General features: G+C 36.8%; 1 long non-coding RNA gene across 4 annotated transcripts; it reads left to right on the top strand.

Annotated features, from left to right (window-relative positions):
• The first annotated feature begins 665 nt into the window (after nt 1–665).
• Nucleotides 666–26,316, top strand: LOC105467601 (uncharacterized). 4 transcript variants are annotated; one of them, XR_011625659.1, is made up of 6 exons: nt 666–749; nt 7,724–7,872; nt 16,184–16,306; nt 17,401–17,487; nt 23,471–23,550; nt 24,686–26,316. It is a non-coding gene; the product is annotated as an uncharacterized lncRNA (long non-coding RNA). The 4 variants fall into 4 exon arrangements; XR_011625658.1 differs by having other exon boundaries at nt 16,154–16,306; XR_979011.3 differs by lacking the exon at nt 16,184–16,306 and adding an exon at nt 19,023–19,119 and having other exon boundaries at nt 24,686–26,315.
• Nucleotides 26,317–26,768: the final 452 nt, after the last annotated feature.

Genomic DNA, 26,768 nt, shown 5'->3' with positions numbered 1-26,768 from the left:
GGAGGACTACAAAGGAGAAATGGTGCCATAGCTCATGAATGAAGTTTGTGTTACCACCAGGGGGCAAACTGTCAGAAGGTGCCCATGTAGGATTCCACATTGCACTGACGGGGATGGCCAAAGTGTTTCCATAGTTGACTGTTCTCATGCTTAAACATAGGTATAGACACATGGATCATGTTGATAACAAGAGTACAGTAAACCTTTTTAGCTATTGAAGAGTTTGAGTTTTCTGTAGGAAAAGTGAACCTATGGGAAACAATAAATGTATTTTCATAAAAATAAAAGTTATATGCATTTATCTTTTTATATTTATATTTATATACACCACACACACACAGAGAGACACACACCCTTTGATCATTTTAATCATAGTACTAGTATTTAAATATGAAAAGTATTCTGAAAGTAGTGAGTGTTTTTCGTCAGACCATCGCTAAACTCTGTCAAGTTGGCATCACCGATGTTGCTCAACTTTAATTTGAGTTTCATAAAAAGGTAACTTATTCTCCAAAAGCTGACTCTGATTGTCAAAAGTTAATAATGTAGTGTTGTCACTGACTCTGATTCTCACTGGCCTATTCTCAATCAGGAAATGGAGGCTGGTGGAACCAGAAGTGGTACCATGTTCTAGAACTTTAGGCTGAGCTTGATTCAGAGCTGAACTTCCACGGCGTCACAGAGAGTAGACTAGAAACAATTACCAAGGGCAGAACACTATGAAGAGTTTCTAGGTCAGTGTTGCTGAGGTAAATTCTCCAAAGCCTTTTAATAAAATCCAAATAGAGCAAAATGGACTGCTTTAAACTGATTACTATGAGTGTTCAGGACAGGAGTAGAAAGACAAGACCTAGAGGATATCTTTGGAGTAGAGAAGATAATTTCACAGGCTTTTAAATACAGTTTCTATGGCCAAGGAAAAGCGGTGTTTGCCGATCCCTTAACATCTTGTGTCTAGAAACTGATCCTGACTACTATTGAAATTCCAGGATACTATATTTTCTTGGTGGTCACAGCTTAAACTCAGTAAATTCCTTATGACCAAGTTATTTTGCACAGGTAGGTTTATGATAATTAGGTCTGCCTTAAAATCTGCTATTCCATTCAGTCTGGGATGGTATCCCAAAGAAAAGTAAATTATAGTTTCTAGTTACCATCTTGTCAATCCATATAGGCAAGGTAACCCTTATCTCAATTGTTCTAATTCTTTAAAAAATAGATAATTAGTATTTTTCAAGGCTAGTGTCTTCTCTATAACGTCTCTGGGTTAAGGGAGAGTCCGACAGCTCATGCTTCTAGTTTAAACCTTAAAAAAAGAAATCCTTAGGGAAAATCAACAACCCAACCAAAAAATGAGCAAAAGATCTGAACAAACAGCTCATCAATGAATTATGTACAGATGACAAATACGCATAAGAAAGGATGCCCAATATCATACATCATCAGGAAATTTCAAATTAAAACAACAATAAGAACTCACAAAATACCTATTAGAAAGGCAAAAATCCAAGACAGTGACACTAAACGCTTGCGAGGATGTGTTGTACAAGAATACTCGTTCGTTGCTAGTGGGAGTACAAGATGGTACCACCTCTTGAGAGTTAGGCAGGTTTTTACAAAACTAAGCATATTCTTACCTTATAATCCAGCAGTCATGTTCCTTGGTATTTGCCCAAATCAGTTAAAAATCTACATCCTCACAAAAAAAAAAAAAATGAACTTGAACTTGTATGTTTATATCTTTCTTTATAATGTCAAAATATGGAATCAATGAAGACATCCTTCAATAGGAAAATGGGTAAACCCTGGTATATCTGTATAATAGACTATTATTCAGTACTAAAAAATAATCTACCCTGCCACAAAAGTACATAGAGGATCCTTAAATGCTTATTACTAAGGGGAAGTAGTAAATCTGAAAAGGCTTCATGCTGTATAATTTCAACTATCCCATTCTGGAAAAAGCAAAACTAAAAGAATCCATGGTTGCCAGGATTTGGGGAGTAGAGAAAAGACAAATTGGGAGAGCACAGAGGATTGTTCAGGGCAGTTAAACTATTTTGCATGATATTATAATGATAGATTCATGTCATTACACATTTTTCAATACATACAGAATATGTAACACAAAGAATGAACACTAATGTCAACTATGGAGTTTGGGTGATAATGATGTGTCCACATTCATTTAACAACAGTAACAAATGCAGATTCTGGTTGACTATAGGGATGGCTGAGTGTGTTTTAAGGAGATGAGGTATGTGGAAATTTTCTGTACTTATTGTTCAATTTTGCTGTGAACCTAACACTGCCCTAAAAAAATAAGTTTATCAACTAAAAATTAAATGAAGTGGCCAGGCACAGTGGCTCACATCTGTTATCCCAGCTCTTTGGGGGGCCAAGGTGGGCAGATGGCTTGAGCCCAGGAGTTCCAGACCAGCCTGAGCGACATAACAACACCCTGTCTCTACAAAAACAAACAAACAACAACAAAAACACAATTGGCTGAGTGTGATGGCATGTGCCTGTAGTCTCAGCTACTCAAGAGGTTGAGGTGGAAGAATCATCTGAGCCTGGAGAGATGGAGGCTGCAGTGAGCTTTGATCATGCCACTGCACTCCAGTCTGAGCAAAAGAGTGAGACCTTTTCTCTCTTTTACACACACACATACATACACACAAAATTAAATGAAGAAAGTCTTTGGGCCAATGAAAGAGCTCAACGAATCAATCATCTTCACACATTTCCAACATCATTCCATATTTTCAAATTGGTCATATGCACAAAGGGAGCTTCTTGAACTCTCACTGCACACCTTGCATAATAGAAGTTGTGTGTGATACTGCAATTTGATCAAGGTTTGAACTCGGTGAATCTGAGTTCAAACCCCAGCTTTGTAACCTACTACCCAAGTAACTTTGTGCTTGATGCATACGTTCTTCAGATCTGTAGTTTCATGTGATTTCTATAAAGTTTAAGCGAGAAAATGTATTTGATATTTTTAGTATAGTTCTTGGTATAGGTACTCAAAAATATGAAGTGTTATTATTATTGAGAGGATAGAGAAAATGGAAGCTGGACATAGTACATATTTCTGCATATATCCTTCCTCCCACTCATACACACACACACGTGCATGCACACACATACACACCTTTCAGTGCAGTTGTTAATATGTGACAAGTGAACTCATATTTTTCACGTTTAGGACAAATCTCTCATATTTCTTTAAAATGGGTGGTTCCCATATGTAAGTTTATTCATTAAAAACATTTATCTTTTCTTTTTGGGCTGTGTACCAGAGTCAGATATAACCTGCATGAGACCTTTGCTGTAGAATATTAGCATTTTTTAACTATTTAAAAACAGCTTTATTGAAATAGAATTTATGTATCATTACATCCATCCATTCAAAAATGGACAGTTCAGTACTCTTTAGTATATTCACAGAGTTGTACAACTGTTGCCAGAATCCATTTGAGAACACTTTTATTCACAGTTTGTCAGCAAGTCCTCTACAGCCCAAAGCAAACACTATAGATTTACCTACTCTGGACATTACATATAAAGGAAATCATAAAATATATAGTCTTTTGTAACTGGCTTCTTTAGCATGTTTTTCAAATTTCATCACGTTTTAGTATGTTTCAGTACTTCATTCCTTTTTATTGGCATATAATACTTTATTTTATAAATACATGACATTTTATTTACCATTCATCAGTTGGGTGATAATCAGTTGGGCGTTTGAGCTATTTCCACATTTTAGCTATTATGAAAAATGCTGTTATGACCATTGTGAATATAATACACATTTTACATGTAACTTATATATATCAATATTATAGTTTACATATCTAATTGCTAGAAATCCCTTTTTAAAATTAATTAAGATAAATATATTAAGTTACCTACCTGCAATCGTTCAAAAACTTCTAACTAGTGATCAGTGTGCTCTATATGTGACAGTAAAATAAATAGCCACTTTGTTTTTGCTATTATCTAGTCTCCTATTTTCCATAGAAATGGAGGCTAAAATCTACCTTTCTCATTATGCCTTGCAGCTAATCGGGACCATGTAAGTAAGTTTTAACCAATGGATGTGGATGGAAGTGCTTGAAACTTTTAAATCCTGCACTTAAGGAGTATATTTTATTTCCCTTTTCTTCTTCCCTTCTGCTGACTAGAGTGTAGAAGTGACAGTGGGAACGGGAGTAGCCATTTGGGACCAGGAGATGCAGATATTCTGAGAAGTGTCAGAGAACAAACAGAAAGGTCCTTGATCCCAAATAACACGAAGTTGCCATATCAACTCTGAGCTGCTTAGTTCATACTCTGTTATATTGAGTCTTTCTGTTCAAGCAGCTGAAACTGTTAATAACTGCTAATAATGAAGGTACATCATCTACAAAAAAAGTTTATGTTCTTCATGGTAACCATTCACTATGCAAAAGCTGCTGTGTGTTTTTTGATTGTTTGTTTTGCTTTTTCTTTGTCTTGAGTATTAGCTACTCTAGAAACATTCTCTTCAACTTTTTCAATTGGGTTTTATATAATACTCTTCGTAGACATCTCACCTTCCTGGACCGTTGTTTATCAATGTTTCTCTGAAATTTTTTGTTTTGAATGGAAATTACACTCTAGATCAAAACTGTGAAAAGTAAAACAGATGATTCCTCTCAAGATAAGGAGGCAGTTCGATTATGAATCAACTTATCTTTCAATCTCATGTATTTCTTCAATCGATCATTAGGCGGAGATCATATAATACATATGGTAGGATATGTGTAACGACCTGGAGTAATCAAACACAACAATACTCTGAATACTTATTGAGCTTGTGATGAATTAAATAGGTCTCTCTAGCCTGTAAATCCACCAGGGTTTCCTATGTTGCATCGGAAAGATTAATAAATAAAAGACTTCACAGGCATTTCATATATGTAAAATTTCATTTTGTTCTTTGTTCACATGGGTCCAATCTGTTAAGTTCAAGAGCTGGTCTTGAGACTTGAACATTGCCCTAGGAAAAGACAGCCTTTTTTTTTTTTTTTTTTTTTTTTTTTTTTTTTTTTTTTTTACTGCCTTCAGATATTGCTGGAACTCAGAATGAATGTAGAACTACATTGCCAGGGTTGGTCTGCAGAGTAAAGATGGGATGATGTCATAGCTCTCACCTTTTCTTCTCCATTCCTGCCATCACTGGAGCATTTTCTTGCCATAGTTATGGCTTTGGATCTTAGACATGGTGCTTGCTAGTACTCCATATTCTTGGTTTCCACATGGCTCCTCTTCCTGCCACAGTTCCAAAGGATGGGGTGCTGGCAAGGATGTTATAAGTATAGGGTTATTTCCCTTGAGCCAATTATTATTCTCTTCTGCTTAATTTTAGGTTCCTTTTGAATGTCTCCTTTTTTTTTTTCTTGTAGGTTTTCCTTGAAAGCCCCTCTGCCAATAGTGTCAAATACTGTCATTTCCAATACATCATTCCCTTTCACTCCTTTATGGGGGAACTAGGGCGAGAGATGGTTAACAACTGTTAGGCTGCAACCATTGAAACTAAAGAAAGCCACTGAAACACTGCTGTGAAGGAGCTTTCACCAGGAGCATGTGTGCAGTGGTGAGCAACTGTAAGCCCTCTTTAGCTCTTAATTACCCCCACACAAAGGGCAGTGTTTGCTCCTCGTACACATGGGATTTACCCGCCTACTTTTCATTAGTGTTAATGGGGGTCTCTATGTATAAATCCTCTTTCCTTCTCCCAGTATCAATGGTGGAAGAGATGCCAAAAGAGCTTTCTGCTTTTTCGCTTACTGATTGGTTTCAGATGAAACACAAAAGCAAATCTCTGAGCTCGAGCCCACTCGTCCTCCACACACTGCACTCCAGGCGCTATTAACACTCCTGAGACTTCTTTTCTCATTTGCTGTCTCAGGAGTGGCCAGAAACGATTGCCACATTGTGTCCCCACACCCCCTCCAAAGCCCTTGAAAATTGCTTTTCTTTTTTCTCACATCAGCTTGACTTATTCTATTCCTCTTGATACAAGTAGATCAGCATAAGGATCAAAAACCAAAAGTACACAAAAATACAAATTTCTCCTTCTTACATCCCACAAACTCGGTTTCCACTTCCTTCATGTCCTCCAGGGACCCAATTCCATTTCAATGTCCTACCTCACTTGAGCCTGTGTGCTGGAGAGTGAGGTCATCTTGCTGGTGCATTCATTTCCCCTAATCTATCCTTGAACTTTTCAGGATCCTCATATTTATATCTTAATTAGTTTCAGGATTTCTGGAATCTCCAAATCCTCACCCAAATATTTAGCTCTCAGCTTAACAGCACATTATTTATTAGTAGGTAGGAACTGGCCAAGTTTCCATTAGTGACATACAGAGTTCTCTTCGTTGCTTTTCATGTTGGTCCTAAATCACACATCCTACTGTAATGACTTTCTTTTCTTTAATTTTATTGGTTGGCTTAAACCTCAGCATACTTATTGATGAAGTTTCTCAGCTACCTTGAGTGTAACACAGTGAAAAGAGGGATGTTGGTTTCTCTGGCAGCAGTGAGAGGCTTCAAAATGAGAAAGAAGAAGGTCATACCAAATCAGGACCAAAAGCCCAGATTTTTTATTCTGCTACTGACTGTAAGTGCACAGTTCGCGTCTGTCGGGATGAGAAAGAGACAGACGAGAAAAGGCAACATAATGAAGTATTTACGATGCCACCTTCCTTGTCAAATAACAAAAGCAAACATTATTCTCTTTAGTAAAATTATTGAAATCTAGAATGAATGTTCATTGATTTAAACTAGTATACACACACACACACACACACACACACACACACACACACACACACACACACTTCATAGTTGGAAAACCTCCCCTTGAGCCAAAATTACGTTTTATTTTAAGGTTGGTTTTGCTTAAAGGATCTGATAAAACCAGATTAAAATTTTCAGAGATCTAGTTGCTTATTTCAGCATTAAACCTTTTAAAATGTCATCCGTAATAATCAACATGCTACTTTCCAGCTTTACCAAACACCACTATGTTATTATTATAGTTAATCCTCAAGAACACCCTGATATTCAGGGATTACTGTTCCATTTTTAGTAGTAAGAATAGTAAGGGATCTGTATGTTTTCTTGAGTCCCTCTGACACACATCTTTTGTCACAAATCTATGATGTTTTCCTTCGGGATACCTGCTAATTTTAGTTATTTTCCAAATATTCCCTCTGCTCCATCTCTGACTCCATTCTTTAGCTGCAAAATCATGGAATAAGTAAAAATATCAAGACAAAATAAAAATGTTAAGGACAAAGGAACAGCAAAAATATTGTCTTTCTCCATATCCCAGAAACTCCCTCCTCCTCCCAGATACAGTCTTAATATGTGGCATGTATGGTGGGAATAGTCCTCATTGAGGTTAAGAGATCTGGATGGGGAAGGACTATTGCTCCTTTGGAAGCTGTCAGTATAGACATCATTAGATTTATGTTTATAAGGGATAGGTTCTTGACATTAGGTATGGCTTTAAGATGCTTTGGTTATCTGTTAATTCCTCATGTTCCGAGACTATAGAATCTTTGTATTCATTAATTTTTCTAAGAATCCAACATATTCAAGGAAGTAATATCTGATTTACTGATGAAAGTCATTTGACTAGTTTCAAGGAATTCTGAGTGGGAGCATGAAACTCTGTCCACCTTTCCAGGAGCGCCACAATGGCTTGCTAACAAGGAACAAACGGTCTTGCTGATGAGATATACAGTGCTTGATACATTTTCCACCAGTGGGAGCTACATCGAAAGATGAAGTGAGGCACTTGGGGAGGAGACTCCAAGCTTGACTCAACATACAAGGGTAAGGGATGTCATTTATTGCTCCTGATATGGAACCAGTGGGGACAGGGGTTTTGAGGGACTGTAGACATGGAACAATCTGGTTGATCATACAACAGTGATAAATGCCTTAACAAAGCATGCATCTGAATTAGAAATGAAATAATTTGAAAGTCAATGCAGCATAGACTTTAAATTGCTTTTGGCCTACATGCTTAATACACTTGCACACTCGCATAATAATTAAGCCTGGGAGTTAAGTTCTTAGAGAGCAAAGCGATCACTCTTCCTGGACAGGCAGGAAACCTGTAATCCTTATATCCACACAGGTCTAAAAAAGTGGATAAACTGAAAGATGCCCTTGTGTCTTAAAAAGGCTGAAGCTTATGTGTATGTGTGGAGGGAGCGAGAGTGAGTATATGTCGGCTTATAAGTAAAATTACCTATCCACACAAGCTTCTCATTCATGTATGGAAATGATTAATGTCTAGGGGCCAAGGATTTGCACTTCTGCAACTCGAGCAGACTTGGTTTGATTGGATGTAGGTTCAGTGGCCATTGTTCTCTGCATAATGAGAAGAGACCTTGCATATTAAAGGTTTACCCACTTTCCTTTTGTTGCCTCTGTTGACACCCTCTAAGGATTGTTATGAGAACTAAGTGAAATGAAGAATGAAGGTAAAACTCAGCACAACACAATAGTCTGCATCGAGTGAAAGTGCTCAGTTAATGGTAGTTGCTGGGACGTTCATCAACATCATGAATAACCATAATAAATAGACATCTAGAGCCATGAATGGACTTGCTCAAGAGGGCAATTAAATCAGTGGCCCTTGGGCTTGATGTTTTATTTCCTTTGAAAAATATTGTTGAATCCTTATTATGTGTGCTTACTATAAGGAATACAAAGATGAGTAAGACAATTTCAACCTCAAAACAATGCATGATTCTGTGAGAGTGAAAAGAGAGGGAACATCTTGTGTATGAATAATAAAGGGAGTAAACCAAAAAGCAGGAGAGAACTGGGATAAGAGAGTGAATGCTGAGCCTATGAGTACACTTGTTCCAATTTCATATTGAAACCTAAAATTGTGCTGCTCCTCCTAAATCATCTCCCAGTGATTTTCTTGCAAAAGTACTAGTTCCCCCGGAGGGACAGAAGGACTGACGCTGTGGCTCATATTAAATCCTGTCCCAGCTCCTGGGTAAAAAGGGGGAATTTATCTGAGTTTAGGGTAGTGTTGCTCAAATTATGGTCCAAAATCTCCTGCCTCACAGATACTCAGAGTGCCTTTTAAATGCAGATCAGTTTCAAAATGTATCTCAATTGAAACTGATCAAATGTATCTCAGTTAAGATACAGATCAAACGTATCTATTTCTAATCTGAATCTCTTGGGAGTAAAAGCCAGAGTCTACATTTGAAACCATGTCCTCAGGTGATTATTTTACCCACCAAAATTTGCAAATCAATGGTCTGGGGCAAGTGAGAATTGCACTGCCAGTGATTTAAATGAGGGTCTTGGTTAGGTGTGGAGATAATGTCTGTGGTCTGTTTTCTATCTCTCTACTGCTAAGCTTAATTAAATGTACAGTAGATATCAGAAAGGGAAAAAGAAAGAATAAATGATGGAAAGAGGTGAAAAACCAAATAAATTATCCAGAGATGATTTGAGACCTCCCTTCTTCTCAAGGACACATGGTAGTTATATGTCAAAGATATAGACAGCAAATACCTAAGCACTTGTGCCTTCCTTTACACCTTCAGCACCCATAGTAGTCATTACTCATAGGTAACCACACTTGCCAGCAGAGCCCTAACATTGTCTCACAATTTGTTCCAACATATCCCTTCATGTAATCACCTTCAATCAATTGGAGTTACTATGGGTGATGAAACCTTCATGCCATACTGGGAAGACACAATTAATCCTTGTTTTCTTAAAAGAAACAGATGGGCAAAAAGTCAGTTCTTCTACACGAAGTGTCTTTGGAGGGATTTCTGAGTGTGTTTACCCTCATTTTCCTTTCATGTACGTGGAGTTATAAGACCGATGTGGGGCTAGGTCCTGTCTGGGATCACGTTTCCGGAAAATAAAAACATACATTATGAGGCTATCAGGCTCAGAGTGAACTCTGGGGTAGGAAAGAATTCTGTGGATGGTTAAGGTGCCTCTTCTGCTAAATCTTGGTGAAAAATACTCAGTGTAAGGTAGTGGTCAAATGACAGGTTCTGCTACCCAGCAGCTGAGTCACATCAGTGACTTTCTTATAGCATGGAGGATAGGCAAGCTCAGACGCTTCCTTTTCAGCCTCCTCATCTGTGAAATGAAGGTGATAACACCTTTGTAAATTGAGTGAATTAAATGAAAGAGGGCATAGTGTCTGCCAGATGAATGCTAGTGACTATTAATTTATGTAGATAAACCTACCTGGGCTTCTTTTCTACATTAGAATGTTGAAGCTGGTTGTGGCAACTCACATCTGTAATCCCAGCACTTTGGGAGGCTGAGACAAGAGGAATGCTTGAGCCCAAGGGTTCGAGACCAGCCTGAACAACAGAGTGATGCCTCATCTGTACTAAAAAGAAAAAAATTTAAATTAGCTGGTGTGGTGGTGCATGCCTGCAGTCCCCATAACTGGGGAGGATGAGGAGGGAGGATCACTGGGGCCTGGGATTTTGAGGCTGCAGTAAGCTATGATTGTGTCACTGCACTCCAGTCTGGTTGGCAGAGCGAGACCCTGACTCAAAAAAAGAAAAGTTGAGACCCTGAAGACAAATTAGGATATTGAGTTAAACAAACAAACAAACACAAAACAAAAACCACTTCATATTATTTTTATAGTTCTAGCTTGAGTGGCAAAAAGAATCTTATTGGACTCATATATAATCCCATGCCATTCATCAGAGTGAGAAAGCCCAAATATTATTAGAGTTCAAATCCAAGTAAAAGGAAAATATGTTTTCCCTGCTAAGATCTCTGGATTATCCTAGAAGGTTTTAGATTAAATGGCTGTGACCAAGGGACGTGGCTGAGTGACAATGTCCAACAGAAATAAGTAACTATATGTAGAGAAAATGCCGTGTAAAGGATTCATACATCTTTTCAGCAATACAGTAAAAGACAGGTAAGAAAGTTGTAATTCTGACTCTTTGGCTCTCCTGGCATTAGTGGCTTAAGAGGCTAACACTGTCCTAGACTTTTCTTTACAGAATTCCCTGCAATCAATATCCAGACTTGGAATATGCTGTGGCACCTGCTCTGCCAGAGGGAGCATCTACTGGCTCTCTTCCGCTTCGTTTTGGGAAAGTAATGAACTGTTGGTTATAAACAGTTGAAAACAAATATCAGAAGGTCATTGTGCTGCTAAACTTTGATATATTGAGAAATGTGAACTTTAGCGGGACTTCTAAAGTACTGTCATGCAGGAGGCGGTAGAGTAAGTGGCTTCATCTATCACTGGTGAAAACATGGTACAGCATCACTGCTTGAAGGTTGAGCATGAAAATACTCAACCCTGATTAAACGACCATAATTCCTCAAGTCTGGGACATGGTTGGCAGACATAGGAAGCTGGGGCCTTAAAATATAAATTGTTGGAATTTATAATGCACTGTCAATCTGTCAGGGAAAAACAGCATTGGAGTCTCTCTAAATTCACACTATTGAATAATTATTTAAACATTTTCAAGAGCCAATTTGCAAATGCATTGCAAAAATATGAAAAAAAATTATATTTTTTTCTTCTTTCAAAGAAATATACTGGGCAATTTGCATAGAATGGCAATGCTTAGTGTTTCTTTAAAATTCATGCCTGCTTTGTTAGCTTAGGTGACTTGTTACTAGTATTTTAAAGTATGGATTTTGTAGTTGGGATAATTAGGGATGCTGAACAGTAGAATTGTTCTTGAAATTTCAAATAGTTCCACTGCAGAAATGAAAAATTGCTGGTGAATGCATTTATTTTCTTCGATGAGGAAGCCTTCTACAGATAAACTGCACCATTTCAGTTATTTCAAAGAACAGAATAACGTGCACCTAATTTATTGGAGCAAGAAACCAAGCATATGTCTGGCACCCAGAACTGAGGCTTGGGTTAGGCTTGGAACTATGTGGAGTCACATCCCTAGAAATAAAGGTTATGTAGTTTCCTTTCTCTTTTGAACTAGTTGGCATATGTACACAGGAGTAGTTAATAAATACTAGGAAAGAAGAGATTTATTAAGACTCTTAAAAGTGTAAGCCAATGAATTGCTGATGAGGATTTGAAAGGAAGTTGTACAGATCTAAGACATGTTGTCTGGTCAAAGCAATAAGTGTTTATTTAGTTCTCTTTACATGCCTTGCTCAGCATCATAGCAGATAAAACAATGGGAAGATTCTTTCAAGTAGCTTAACATCTGGAGAGAGAAAACTCAAGTCAATAAGCATTCGGTATATATAACTGTATGTATATGATTGTTACAGGAAGCAAAGGGGGTCACATGTATTCTAGAAAGAAAGAGAGTAATATTGGTTCAGTAGCTGGGGAAGGCTCAATGGAGTAGGCTGGGCATTGGAAAAATCTTGAATGATGAGGACAATTTTTGAAGTTGAAGAGAACATTCTCAAAAGTAGCTAGAGTAAAATGCATATTAGGGATTGTTGATTTAACTCCTGAGGCTGGTGGAGGGAGTTCAAAGAGGAGTTTCATGAAAGATTAGAGAAGTTACAGGATAGAATGCTGAGAGTCTTTCTGGATTTGCTCTACATTTTATCAGATTTTGTAACTTCCATTAATCCACTAGCCCTTAATGTGCATTTTCCTCTAGTTACTCTTTTCTTCACAGAGGACCTGATGTGTGTGTATGGTCTCACCATAACTTCCTCTACACAGTTGTACAAGGGTTCCATCTAATTCCTGTTCCTTTAAGGGCCACTCGGAAGAGGATGGACTTTCTCCTCGTCACACTCTGTACATGTGTCTCCCTCTTCTTTCTCTCACCATATTAGGCACCCAGGGAGTCATAACCATCTTTACATACTATAAAGCACCTAACATAATGCTTTGCTTTAATAAGTACAGACTAAATGCCAGTTGGTGTGAATTTCCAGTTCTCAATCTTTCTGTAAATAACAGAAAAGTTGCATAATGCTCAGTGGGCAAAGCTGGAAGTGAATGCCGCCTTCTTCAAGATTGAGCGGATGAGTGCTGCTAGATATTAGAGCTCCTTGAAGATGGGATCTGTCCTATTCATTGCTGTGTTCCCAGTGTCTTTTTGCAACACCTGGCACAAAGAAAGTGTTGAGAATGTTTGGTGAATGAATGAGTGAATAATCATAAGAGGCCACAATGCTATTCATACACTGTATGGAGCTCATTAGTGTGTCTTCTCTGCATCTCTCAGCCCTATCTGGCTTTACTAGGTTCAAACAGGGGATGTTATTGAGAACAGTCAAAACCTACCCAGATAGGGTGTACACAACTCCAGGCCATTCTTCCTCTGCCTTTTCTTCCCATGGGGACAGTTGCTCATAGAGAAAGCTATAAAAGGGTAAGCTGCTATGGAAGTTGACAGACAGAAACTTTATTCCAGATCTTTATCCTAAGAATCAAAAGAACATGTCTTCTAGACACAAGAATACATAATGACAGTCAGGATCTTTCTTTTATCTTTAAGTCAAAGTGACTGAGATTTGCCTATAAGCTAGGCAAAATTCTGGCTATGGCTTCAGTACTGTCCTTAACCTGAACATTCTACTACTACAAATAGCATATTATCTGTATTTTCTGTGGGTTCCCATGTAACAGATTTTGAGAGGTATGTAATTCACTTTTTCTGAAAATACTTACCTTCTGTTTGGGATTTTAAATGAAAATAGATTCCATGATTAATGCAGAAATATGACACTAAGGTGTTTCCTGTAACAAACAAACAAAAATACTGTTTTTGAGTTTCTAAATGATATGCCAATGGAGGTCACAAATCTCATTTGGACCAGTTATCCCCATTTAAATGATGAACTCTAGAGAAATTTAATGCTAAATGAATCATGATCATAAAAATCAGAATTATAATCATATTGAAGAGAGTATTTAACTTCAAAAGTTAAGTTTGTTGTATGCATTAAGAACTCTGAATACCTATAAATTATGTACATTCTTCTCACTATTTATTTTGTGGGTCTGCTTTGGCACCTTTGGACACAGGATTTGTGCCATATCTCATTGCGTATTGACAAAGCAAGAAGACTTCTCTTCCGAAGGTGGATACCCATGTGCTCCCACAAAGGAACAGGCGATAGAGCAGAGTTAGCAGGTGCAAGTATTCGGCCTGGTTTTGTTAAACTGAATCCACATAAGGCATTCTATTCAATGTGGGGATATATCTCACTAGTTCAAAGTGATTCATTAGCACAAAGAAATAGCAGAGTGGGAGAGTTCTCAGAGCCTTTGGCAAGCATGTTAAAGCAGGCCCATGACAGATGAACTCAATGAACTAACAGCTTAAGTAGCAGTTGGGAACTGGGAGTGCTGAGAAATGAATGGGCTGACCTTATAACAGTGAGCAAAACTTCATGACTAGAAAACACAAACTTTTGGGCCCTTATGGGAGCATGTATCCCATTATGTAGCGTTTGAGGGGAGGAGATGGGGGCTATACAGTTTTACATGCCATTAATTAAACTTAGCATAGAGAGGCCACTGATGTCTACCTTACTGCCTGATTAACATACTGGGTCAAGAGCGTTAGATATTTACCGACTGTTTTTGCATCAGAAACCGTAAGGGAAATGGCCCCTCAGAAATACATCTATAATTCATGGAGTAAATCAGAAGCTGTGCATGAAGGCTGACATTGCTATGCATTCCCTTCCCTTATTCAAGTGGGAGTTAGCCATGCATAAGGAAGGTCACATCAGACTGTGTGATTCCATTTTGGTTTGTGTTTTCAACATATTTTGGATATCCCGAGGCATGGCTAAGGACACTGGGGGAGAATGGGAAACGTAGGTTAAATTAAAGGAGGTTGATTTATTTAGTGGATCTTTCAAAGAGCTGCAAGCATCTAATTAGACAAAAGCAAATTATTAGATTATGTAAAGATATCTCATCGGCACCACTATCAGATTAAATCACAAACACACACGTGCGATTTGTTTTTATATATATTTATATTTAGTATAGCTATAACGTTAGCCATGGTGGTATTTATTTTGCCCAAGTATTTGTATTTACCTCCAATTTTTTATCATACTCTATAAGCTGTGGGCTTTTTGAATAATTGCCTTTTATATCTTTAAATATACGTATACTGTGATTTTTAAAATCAATATATTTATTTCAATATACAATTTTTCTGAACTAAATGGTAAACTATAATATTTTGAAAGGTTCCTTACAAACAGTTAACAATTTTAGCAAGCCATTAATATAAATTAAGTGGACAAATGAAAATAGCTTTTTATATTACTATGGAGTTTCTATTTTCAAACTCAAAGTATTAAAATGGGAATTGTAAGTCACCCATGAGGACTGTGTAACTAATCAGTTTTACAATTAGACAGAAGTTCAAAACTATTCTTTTCTAAGCACTGAAGAGCAGCCTGCCAGTCTCACTAGGTAATTGGGAGCTGAACAAATCCCTTGCCAATACTGGGGTGATGTGGCTGGCAGATGCTGATCAGAGACTGAAATAAAACGTAGATGGTAGAACATGAAAAAAAAAAAAAAAAAAAAAAGGACTATCCAGCAGTATCTCTTACTGGTGCTCCAACTCTCTTCTGAATGTATTTTAGTTTAATCAGTTTGAAAAGGTAAAAACTATCCCTTTCTAATAATTTAAGTCCAAATTTTAAAGTGCATACAAACTGAAAGTGACCTGCTTTTAATAACAGCTTTCAGTCTGTTGAGCATTTTCATGCCTAGGTTGGGCAATAAGATTCCAGAAGAGATAAATATTATGTGGGTCAGTGGGCTGGTTTTTATTGCCTTGTATATTATAAGGTAATATGAAATAAGATATGTGCAATATGAAATAAGATATGTGCATGCATTAAAAAGACTGTTCATCCACTGGTGATTGTTAGGTGTGCAACTTCGCCTCATGTGTAACATGAGTCTTCGTTCATACCAATTTTCAAACACATCAGCCTGGTCTTGCCTCATTTTATTTCAATGCTATTACTCTCCTTCATAGGCGTAAGTTTGCAAAACTGCACTCTATGCCTATATTCTGGGACCATGACACTTTCCATTTTCCTTCCAACCTGATGTCACATACTCATTCAATCTAAAACCCTCGCTTTACCTCCACCATAGCTAAAATCCTTCTGAGTCTGTTTTCATCAGCCTGTAGGCACAGGGAAGATGTACATGCCCAAGCCATCACAGCAGACCAAAGGCTGTTGATTGATCACGTGGAATTGGGTACACATTCAACGATGTCTCTACAACTGCCCAGGCTGGTTAAATGTGGGTAAATTATGCACATCTGCAAGCCAGCTGTTGCCTTCAGCTCGATCCCAGTCAATGCAAAAAGCCCAGGAGGTCAAGGAAAAGAGCTTTTTAGTTCTCTGCTGTATGTACACATGGTGGTGCAGGTGGACCCTTGCCCAGTCCAAGTGTCAGAATGCTGAGACGGAATTGTGGACACATTGACCCTTCTTCTTATTGTTTTCATCTGCATTATGTATTCATGGAGTTGCACGTATTAGTTAAGACAAGTACCCTAGAAACAGGAAGCCTTTGTTCTTTTTCCTACCGGCTGAAAATTACCAAGTAGAGTTAGCAAATCTTCCTAGATTCTTTGTTTATTTCTTTATTTATATTTGTATAAAACGTAGTGTGCTTCCTGAAACAGAAGGATGACAGAAATTGGTTTGCAAAGGACTTGGTCAATTGTGTTTGTTTAAAAAGATGAGAGGAATTCAAAATGAGATTATTCCTTGTCAGGATAACATTCACCTTTGACTTTCATTCTGATGTGGCCCCTGGAGAAAATATCAATCAAAATGGAAAAATAGAGAAGAATTAAAGTGAAGGAGAACCTCAGATAAAATATGTGGGAGTTGGTTAAAAAAATGTTACTGGTATTAGTAACAATCTAAGAGTTTCTTTAGGAGGGTCAAGAATAATCTGAAAGGAGCAAAGACAAATTTCTTTAGCAAGACAAGAGATCAGAATGAATGAGTAAATCAGGCATTAATGAGCAGATTGAGAGTTCCTTTGGGATGCTGGAATTGAAGACTTTCCTCCCAAGTCTCAGTTTCAGTTGCTTATATGAAATGCTTTAACAGGCACAGGCAAGAAGCAAACTGTATGGTTACCTGCTCTCATCTTTCTTATTCGTATTTTCTTCAGAGCTCAATTAAGGCATGTGCACCTATAGGCAAGGAGGTAAAAGTGATTCTTTCCCAAATACTGAGTTTCCTATTTTTAGGCCTTTCCTTTAGTTTAATTTCTCCCATTACTTTTTTTTCCCCACCAACATGCTCAATTTTTTCGAAAGAAAGGAAAAGAATATAATTCAATTGCCCTATAAAGTTTATTATTGTATTTTCTTCCAGGAACAATTACACTTTAATCACAAAAAGAAAAAGTCCTACCAAAATCGACACTTTGGGGATTTCCCTACCCAAATCAGGAAATTTCAGGTATGCTGGTGGGCATATTTGGGGGCTTTGTGACATGTTTTGAGTCACTCCACATATCACCTCTCTACTCTCTTAAATATAAAGCTAGCCAGTGCCTATATGGGTCTCTGGGCATCTCCTTTAAAGTGGCATGTCTCATTACCTATTCATAAGGCATGCATCATGGTTATGAGACAGACAAACAAGAATGCAAAAGCAGGTTTAGAGAAGGAACTGTCTTAGTCAGTTTTCTGTGGCTTACAAGAAAATACCTGGAACAGAATAATTTATAAGGAAAAATATTTATTTCTTATTTGTATGGAATTTGAGAAGTCCAAGGTTGAGGAGTCCTCTCTGGTGAGAACTCTCTTGCTGGTGGGAATTCTCTGAAGAGTCCGGGGGTGATGCAGGGTATTGCAAGAATAGGGCTGAGTGGACTAACGTGCTATTTCAGATCCCTCTTCCCCTTCTTATAAAGCTACCATTTCCCCTCCCATGATAACCCATTAATCCATTAACTCACACATAGATTAATCCATTCATAAACACAGAGCTCTCACAACTCAATCACCTCTTTAAGGTCCCACCTCTCAATACTGGCACTTTGGGGATGAAGTTGCAACATGAGGTTTGGAGATGACTTTCATACTACAGCAGAAAGGAAAAAGTTTCTATAAGACTTTGAGTACAGACATTTCTCTCTTAAAGAAGTCTTGTTACACCTAAGTCATATTTGTTAGATTCTTTGAGGAGAGAGAAACAGCTTGAATTATCAATATACTTTCCCAGTTTGCTTTATAAAACCAAGTGGCTATTCTCTCATTAGTGAAAATCATAAACCTCTGCACACTAATGTCCCTGTAGCTATAGACGTTTTGCTTTTCTCTTATCCCTTATTTCCTCCTTGATTCTACGAGACTTGTTATGGGTAATGCTTGCTCCATAGAAGTTTTAATCGAACAGCTTTCTCATTTTAATTTGCCTCTAGATAATAGTTTGCTTTCTTAATTAATGCTGTAAAAACACACATTATGATCTTTACCTGAAAGATGTTTTGATTCACACCAGTATCTACGGTTTTGGTTGACTAAAGTACTTTTCTCCGCCTGCAGAGAAGCTGTGCTCGGTGAAGCAGCTGCTTCATTTCACCCCAGAGGTTGCTGCATTTTGCTCACTGTAAAAATAATGCTTATTTAGGATACAATTTGTAAAGAGTTCTTCATACCCATTGAAATAAAAGTCCTGCCCAGCGCCCACCCACCCACCCATTTTCTGAGAAAGAAAAAACATCTCTCTGTCACTCTGGCCCTTCCTTTTTGCTCTTTCTCATTCAGTTTCTCCCTTCAGTCTCCGTGTCTGTACAACTTCACCTCGTAGAATGCCTATGAGCACTCTTGAAAACACCACTCATCATCATAATGATAATGAGAATAGTGGCAATGTATTGAGCAATTCCTGTGTGCTTGGTTTTATTATAAGGTTTTTACATGGCATTGTCTCAATTGTTTTCACAACAGTCCTATAAAGTATAAAATATTATTATTCCCCTTGTATAGAGGAAACCAGCTGAGGTTCAGAGAGGTTAGACAACAACTAAGCAGAAGAACAGCTGCACTGTGCCTGCTATGAATCCATTCATTCTTTGGATTGAAAGTAAGCATTCTCGTTCAGTACACGGCTACTAGTCACTTGACGTAATAGACACTAACAAATATTAACCAATGTCCATATAGTAGTCAGAGTTTTTGTTCTAAAGTGCAAGTTGGATCATGACACTCTCCCACTTAAAATTATTCAGTTGACCCCATTTCCTTCAAAATAAAGTTCACTTTTGTTGTGTATCCTGTCTTCATGGTCTGGTTCTAGCTTAGGATCTGGATTCCATCTCTCCTCATCCCTACCCCACTTAAGTCAGCCTTATTGCCAGGGCCTTTATATACTTCCTTTTTGTCTGTTTGCAATATATTCTTTCCCTACCCAGCCGGGATCCTACTCCTCTTGGAGTCTCAACTAGGACAATTCTACTTCTGGATGGCCTTCTTGACAGTCCCAGCCTCCCCCATTTGGTTCTCTCTTCATGCTCTTGTAATCCCAAGCTTGGACATCTCTTTATTTGCTTACTGGATTTTCCCCTCTTACTGCACAAAAAGATCCTGGGGGAAGGAGCAGCTCCTTCCTCATTATGTTCCCATCCACTAAGTGCCTGTCATTGAGTGACAATAAAAAAAATATGCTTGACAAATAAATAAACAGAGAACTAAGGCTGACCTTAAATAATACCCAGGGACAAATTTAAGAGTTAACATATGTTAATGCTTATCCCTTCAAACTTATCTATAGGAAAATGATTTCTGTCTCCTTATAAGTCAGTGCATAGTGGTTGGTTTAGGGATGGCATGAGAACAAAACCTGGCAAAAGAACTGGGCGAATTTGGCTAGAACTGTTGGGAACTCTTGGGAAGAATAGTTCTATTCTTTCCGAGAGTTCTACAGAAAACTTTTTCTGTAAAGAACTAGGTTGTAAATACTTTTTGCTTTCTCAAGGGCAGTGAGCTGAAGAAATATAGATCTGGATCTGTTGATGTGCTCGAAATCAAAAAGCCTGGTCAAAAAGAAAAAACATATCTAAAAATATGTATCAAAAAGAAAAAACATATATAAAAATATATATTTATAATATGTGTATAATATATTATATATTTATATATATAATGTATATACATATAAAATTGCCCAAGTCAATCTATGTTGGGGTTCTACAACTTTCTGCTGAAATAATCTTGACTAACACCCTGCTTTGGTTTATGCTTTCATAACTCTTACCTATTCCTAGCACTTCTGTCAATCATTAAATGTTTACCTGAGTTATTCTGAAATGTAAATGTGACCATGTCACTTCCCTTCTTAAAGTACCTCAGTGATTCCTCATGACTTTTCAATGACTGCTTTACTGTTGAATAGAACCCTGATCTGCCTATCCAGTCCCATTTAATGTTACCTCCTCATGGGCCACAGTTCTAACTCTATGCTTGACATTCGCTATACATAACATAATGTTTCACTCCTCCAGGGCTTGGCAAATACACATTACTCTCTGTCTGAGTAGCATTCTTATCCAGCCTTGTGAACGTGTGTTCTTACATTACGACCCTGATGAAATGTCATCACTTCCCTATACCTCCACAGTTAGTTGCTTCATCTTTTTCTCTCATGGAAAACTTAAACCTGTTTCTTCTGGCATTTGTTGCACTGCATGGTAATTGTTTAATCTTGTGACTTTCTCTCTGCAGAACATTTGATCTTAGAGTTAGTTATGATGTCTTGTTCATCTTTATAAACATAATGTATAACATATTCTTGAAGTACAGTCAGTACTTAATAATTGTACAGAGAATGAATAAGTGAATGCATCAAGTGAAGTGCTGTTCTTTTTATTTTAGTATCAACATAAAGCAGGGGACAACTTTACAGAAAAAGGGAAGTTTTTCTGTAAAGGACTAGATAGTAAATACTTTGAGCTTGCAGGCCATACCATCTCTGTCACACTCTCAACTCAGCATTGAAGAGCAAAAGCACCGTGGACAATTAACAAAACAAATGGGTGCAGCTGTGCTCCAAGAAAACCTCATTTATAAATTGGGTAACAGGCTAGATTTGCCCCTGGGCTTTAGTTTGTCAGCCACTATTATAAGGGAAAGAGACAGTTTACAGTTCTAAAACCAAATGTAAATATATTTTGAAAGAGAGGTTCCTGCATGAAATAGACAGGGGGTGCCTAGATTTTAGGATATTCGTGTTGAAGTCCCTATCTTTGAGATATAAAAGCTCTGATTTGCAACCTCTTTAAAATGACATTTAAAACTCTATGTTCCAAAAGTTCCATTACATTTTATTAAAATCTATCTGGTCACATAATCAATAAATGCTTATTGAAAACCTAATCATACTTTCTTATTTGAAGAAATGTAAAATAAAATGTTCAAATTTAACATTGAATATGCTCTCTGTGAATAGAAAATGTATTTCACTATAAAAGTCAGTGAATACCTAGGTTTCTTTTGCAGAAATACAGAGCACCTTTTATTTTCCTTTTTCAATCAAATGTCATTTTTCAAACTTTTTTTCCTTAAACTCTTTCCAAAACCCAATGAGAGCTCTCTAATGTAAAAGTATCGCGCTTAGAAAGGGTTCCATTTTGTAGATAAAATAAGAAGAACAACTATTATAGTTTTATATTTTAAAAATCATTCAATAGTGGAATATTTGATGGTTTCCAATCGTGAGTCCTTCTAAGCATTGAACAGTTAGAAGCACTGAGCTTGGAAGGAGATGGAAAAACTCACATTGGAAGACTATACATGAGCAAACATATGGAAATCATTTAATTATTTGGAGGTCATCTTTTGGACAGTGTCTGTTGGGCCCAGCTGGAGCTTAATGCAAAAGCCCCAAAGCTCTAGCCGTACCCTCCATTCTCTTCAGTGTATTTCACCAAAAAGCCACACAAATCTGCATCCTAATTAGGTTAAGCTTTGGACTATATTTGCCCAAGTTAACAGGCATTTTTACGCAGATATGATATTGTCATGGCTGCATCCCTACATCCCATTTCTCTCTCTCTCTCTCTCTCTCTCTCTCTCTCTGTGTGTGTGTGTGTGTTTGTGTGTGTGTGTGTGCACGTGTGTGACTGTTTCTTAATGCCAAATTACACATATTTTGCTCTTGGTTTTGTTTTATTTCTATTTGTTCAGCTTGCTAGATACATGATGGAATTTTGGATGCTAGGTAGATACATGATGGAATTTTGGATGCTAGGTTTTATAAAAATATCATCAGATTACAATGGTCTTTTGTAGGAAGTTTATAACCTACTTTTATTTTCTAAGTTTTAAAGAGACTTGGTATCAGTGCATGAAAGTACTTTGAAGGCTATACTGGCACATATACAGAAACATCATTTGAAAGAGTAGAATTCATAAAATATGGGCAATTTGGATCACAGAGTTAATCCACTTTTAAGGTCTCTAAGTTAAATGTCATTTTTCTGTAGTCCAGATAGAGATACCCTGTATCAGCCAGGGTTCCTTGGAGAACAAAAACCAAAGTATATATTGTATATACATGTACATACACACATTTATACATATCACATTATTTATATAATACGATAATGTTATATATAATGTAATAATATAATCTGTATGTATCTATATACTATATGTGAATGGAGATAGATAGATGGGTAGCTAGATAGACAGAAGAGATTTATTTTTTAAGAGATTGGTTTATGTGATTGTGAAATCTGGCAAGTCTGAAGCCCATAGGGCAGGCTGGGAACTCACGGCAAAGATCAAACCCAGACTGCTATTAGCAAAATATGGCATCCAGATCAAGATATCACGGATGTGGTTATAACACACTTTGTTAAGACCTCAGAAAGATTCAAAGCAGTGCCTTTTAGACCCTTTTGACAAGACGAAAATGCTGTGGTTTTACCATACCCCCCTGATTCTTAGCTCAGGTAGAGAGCCTTTATTGCACAGAATTCTGGGCATGACTTTGGGACAATGGAATGAAGCGCAATAAAATTTTATAGAAAACCAATAAAATGGTTTTATTTTAAAGAGTTTCATCAGTGGAATTATCATTATCTTGAACTAAAATGAAAAAGAAGCATTTAGACCTTCAATCTCTTATTAGGAAAACTATTCATTGCAAACTCATGCCATGTCTCATGAAAAAGGAAGCACCACTCAGAGATCAGGTACAAGAGCAATAAACAACCACATATGGGAAGTAGAGTGGGCTCCAATCAAGGAAGTGGCTGTATGTGTTGGTCTTGATTTCAGAATCCTTATGGCACATTACCTGCAATGTACCTTCCATTTTCTCCCTTTTTGAATAAAAGAGTCTACGGTGGCTCTTCTGTCCCTGGCTTATAATGGTAACTCTATGTTAGGAGAAACAATGGGGGTAATTTGTCCCTTTACTTCCTTGTTTATAGGTCTTCGAATTGAGAGCAGCCACTCCTGAGGGGTCTTGTCGCCACCCGAACCTTGTCTTCAAGCCTGATGGTACAGCTGGGTGAGAATTTGGAAGTCTTGGAATAGGATGAGTACATTTTGCTCATGGGAGGAATATAAGTAATTTGTGACCAGGGCCAGACTATAGTGGATTAAAGACAGCCATTTATTCATTATGAGTCTCCTCCATAAAAGGTGGACTTTATTGTCTATCCTCTTTAATATGTGCTGGTCTGGTGATTGGTTCACCAAATGATGGCAATGGAAGTGACACTGTGCCATTCCCAGGACTAAGCCTGTTACATTCATGAGACCAAGCACATAAGCACTAGATGTTGGAGAGAACCTTCTGTCTAACAGGGTGGTTTTCTTTTAATCCTTCAGCTTCAGTGAGAGGAATGAACCTGGGGTTCTGTGAAGGAGGAAGATATGTGTTCTGCCCAGCAGTCTGATCAGAGATTCAACACATATTTATTGAAAAATCTACTGTGTTCCAGACACATTTCTGAATAGTTGTATAGCTCATGTTTGCATCAGACTGCCCCTATATCTTACATACAGTCAATATCTGCAAACCCAAAGTTAAAAAAAATAGTAAAATATTCATATTAAAAGATTTGGAACTGATATTTATTCTGTTAACTGAACATGAAATTTGTTTTATGAGCTTGGCTTATAATATCATGGTGTAAAAACAGCCCAAGGTTACATAAAACCCAGGTTAGCAGTTAAAAAGGAATGCATAGCAATAATCAGAATATGAAAAATAGCAGAAATATTTACCACTATATACTTGAGAAAAATTCATCACAACCAACATGAGAAGCTTTCAATTGATAAGTTATAATACAAGAGATCATTTTATTCATGAAAAATAGAAAATTCTCAAAGTTTCAATTTAGTGGCTGTGTAGAAATCAATTCTCATCTAACATTGACAGTAGAATGTGCTTTGTGTTTGCTTCGCACAAAGTAAAGTAGTGTGAGGTTATAAAAAAGACAAAATATAGTTTGGCAAAAACTGAACAGGGGTAAAAGTGAGAACATAGAATAAAATTTTAGAATATTTGTCAATGATAGTATAAATATATTACCTAGTACTGTGCTAGGTATTTTACCTAAACTGTATTAATTTTCTCAATTATTTTCACAATTACTGTAAGCAAGTAAGCACTATTATTAACTTTATATTTGCAGATTAAAAAACTGAAGCATTAAACATCTTGTGATTTTCCCAAGTTGGTGTTTCAGTTGCTTATTGCTTTATCAACCAAGAAATGGAACAGTACCTCTGCTCACAAGATAAGCATAAATGTTAAAGACCCATGAAGAATTGTCTCCCAACAGCCTGAGCCATCACATGAGAGCACAGTTTGACTGCTCTCATGGAGAAACCACGTGGAAGGATCACGTGGAGAAGAAACATTTTGAAAACACATACAGAAGAAAAGACATCCAGCTATCTTAGCATCCCAGAGACCTGTAGAACTATTCAGCCGAGCTCACTGAAACCACAGAACCATGAGAGATGACAAAATGTTTGTGGTTTGAAGCAACTACATTTCAAAGTGCAATTTCACTAAAATATTGAGTAATGTTTCCTTGTATGAATTTACTACGTTTTTAAAAACCATCTTTTCCCTTTAGAAATTGAAAGCAACATCGGAGAAGATGAAATGCATGACTTCAAAGATTCCGTGGTTTTTCAAATTCTAATTGTGCTTGAGCACTGAATGTAGTAAAGTAGAAAGAGTCCTAGACTGGAAGTTGAGAGATTTGGGTTTTATTTTCTACTCTGTCAAAAGTTATCTGATGGACCTCAAGCAAGGAAGATTCACATTTTAGATTTAAGTTTTTAAGTTCAATGAGAAATTGAACTATAAAGTGAGAACTTTGGTCTCAATTGGAAGCTTTTCTAGAGCTAACATTTTATAACTCTAGATTTAAAGCACCTAGAACAGTATTTCTCAAAAAGATAGGGAGAATCTTCATTTTGTGGAAATACCTTTCTGACTTCTGGTGGATAAACCTCTCCCCTTAGCATTTAAACTCAGTTTTATCCCACCCTCATCACTATAAAATCACCCACTCGAAATGTTCTCAAACACCCGCAGGGAGCCTTATCATCCTGAGTTGAGAATCTAATTCTGAATTTCCACAAAGTCAGTTTTTTGAGAATATGTAAATGAGTTTGGAGTTAACCAATTTTTAAAAAAATTAAGTCTTCTAATCCAAGAACATATTATATCTTTCCATATATTTTGTTTTAATTTCTCTATGAAATTTTGAATGATTTTCAAAATAGAGGTTATCCACATTTTCATGAACTTATTTCTAGGCATTTTATGTTTCTAAAAATATGGAGTTTTTAATTTCTTTTTTCAGTAGGTTCCAGCTGGTGTATAGAAATAAATTGGATTTTTTAATAATAATAATAAATTTAATCTATTACTTAGCTAATTTCTCTTTTTTTAATTTCTTAGGGTTTTCTCTTTTGACAAGTTTGTTGTTTTCTAGTAGACAGTTTAATTTAGTTCTTTCCAAGCTGATTATACTTTTTCTTTATCTTGTCTATTACAATGACTGGGAGCCCCATTATGATGTTGAGATAGTGAAATAACCTTGGCTTGCTCCTGAACTCAGTAGAATCAAATCTAATTTTTCATCATTAATATGATGTGAGATTTTTAAAAATGTGCTTTATCTGTTTGAGGAAGCTCCTTTCTATTCCTAATTTGCCAAAAATTTTTATGTAGAATAGGGTTTTGTCAAATGTGATTATTGAATTTGTAATTTTATTGTCTTGTTCTGTTAATTTGGTGGGCTGTATTGATTGATTTTTAAATGCCAAATCAAGTGAGATAAACCTTACTTGGTTATAATGTATTATCTTGTAAGTTGCTAGATTTAATTTACTAATATTTTGTTAAAATTAATTAAATTTTAACCTTTTGATATATATTAAATATTTTATGCAGCAGCATATGATCTTAGTCAATATTCTGTGTACAATTTGAAAATTATGCACATTTGCCAGTTAGTGAATTTAATATTTTGTAATTATCAAGTAGTTCTATTTGGTTGACAGTGTTATTCTAATTTTTGGTATAATTTTTGCTTCTATATATGTGCTTTTGCCTGTGTATTTTCTCAATTACTGAGAAAGTGCTAAAATCTCCAACTATGATTGTGCATTTGTCTTTATCTCCTTTTTGCACTGTCAGTTTTTGTTATAACAATTTTGACGTGTACATATTTAGAATTATTAGGTCTTCCTAAA

Source organism: Macaca nemestrina, chromosome 7 (genome assembly GCF_043159975.1).
Source record: "Macaca nemestrina isolate mMacNem1 chromosome 7, mMacNem.hap1, whole genome shotgun sequence".
Taxonomy (NCBI): Eukaryota; Metazoa; Chordata; class Mammalia; order Primates; family Cercopithecidae; genus Macaca; species Macaca nemestrina.
The sequence above is the reverse complement of the archived record's forward strand: the minus strand, read 5'-3'. Positions and strand labels throughout refer to the sequence as shown.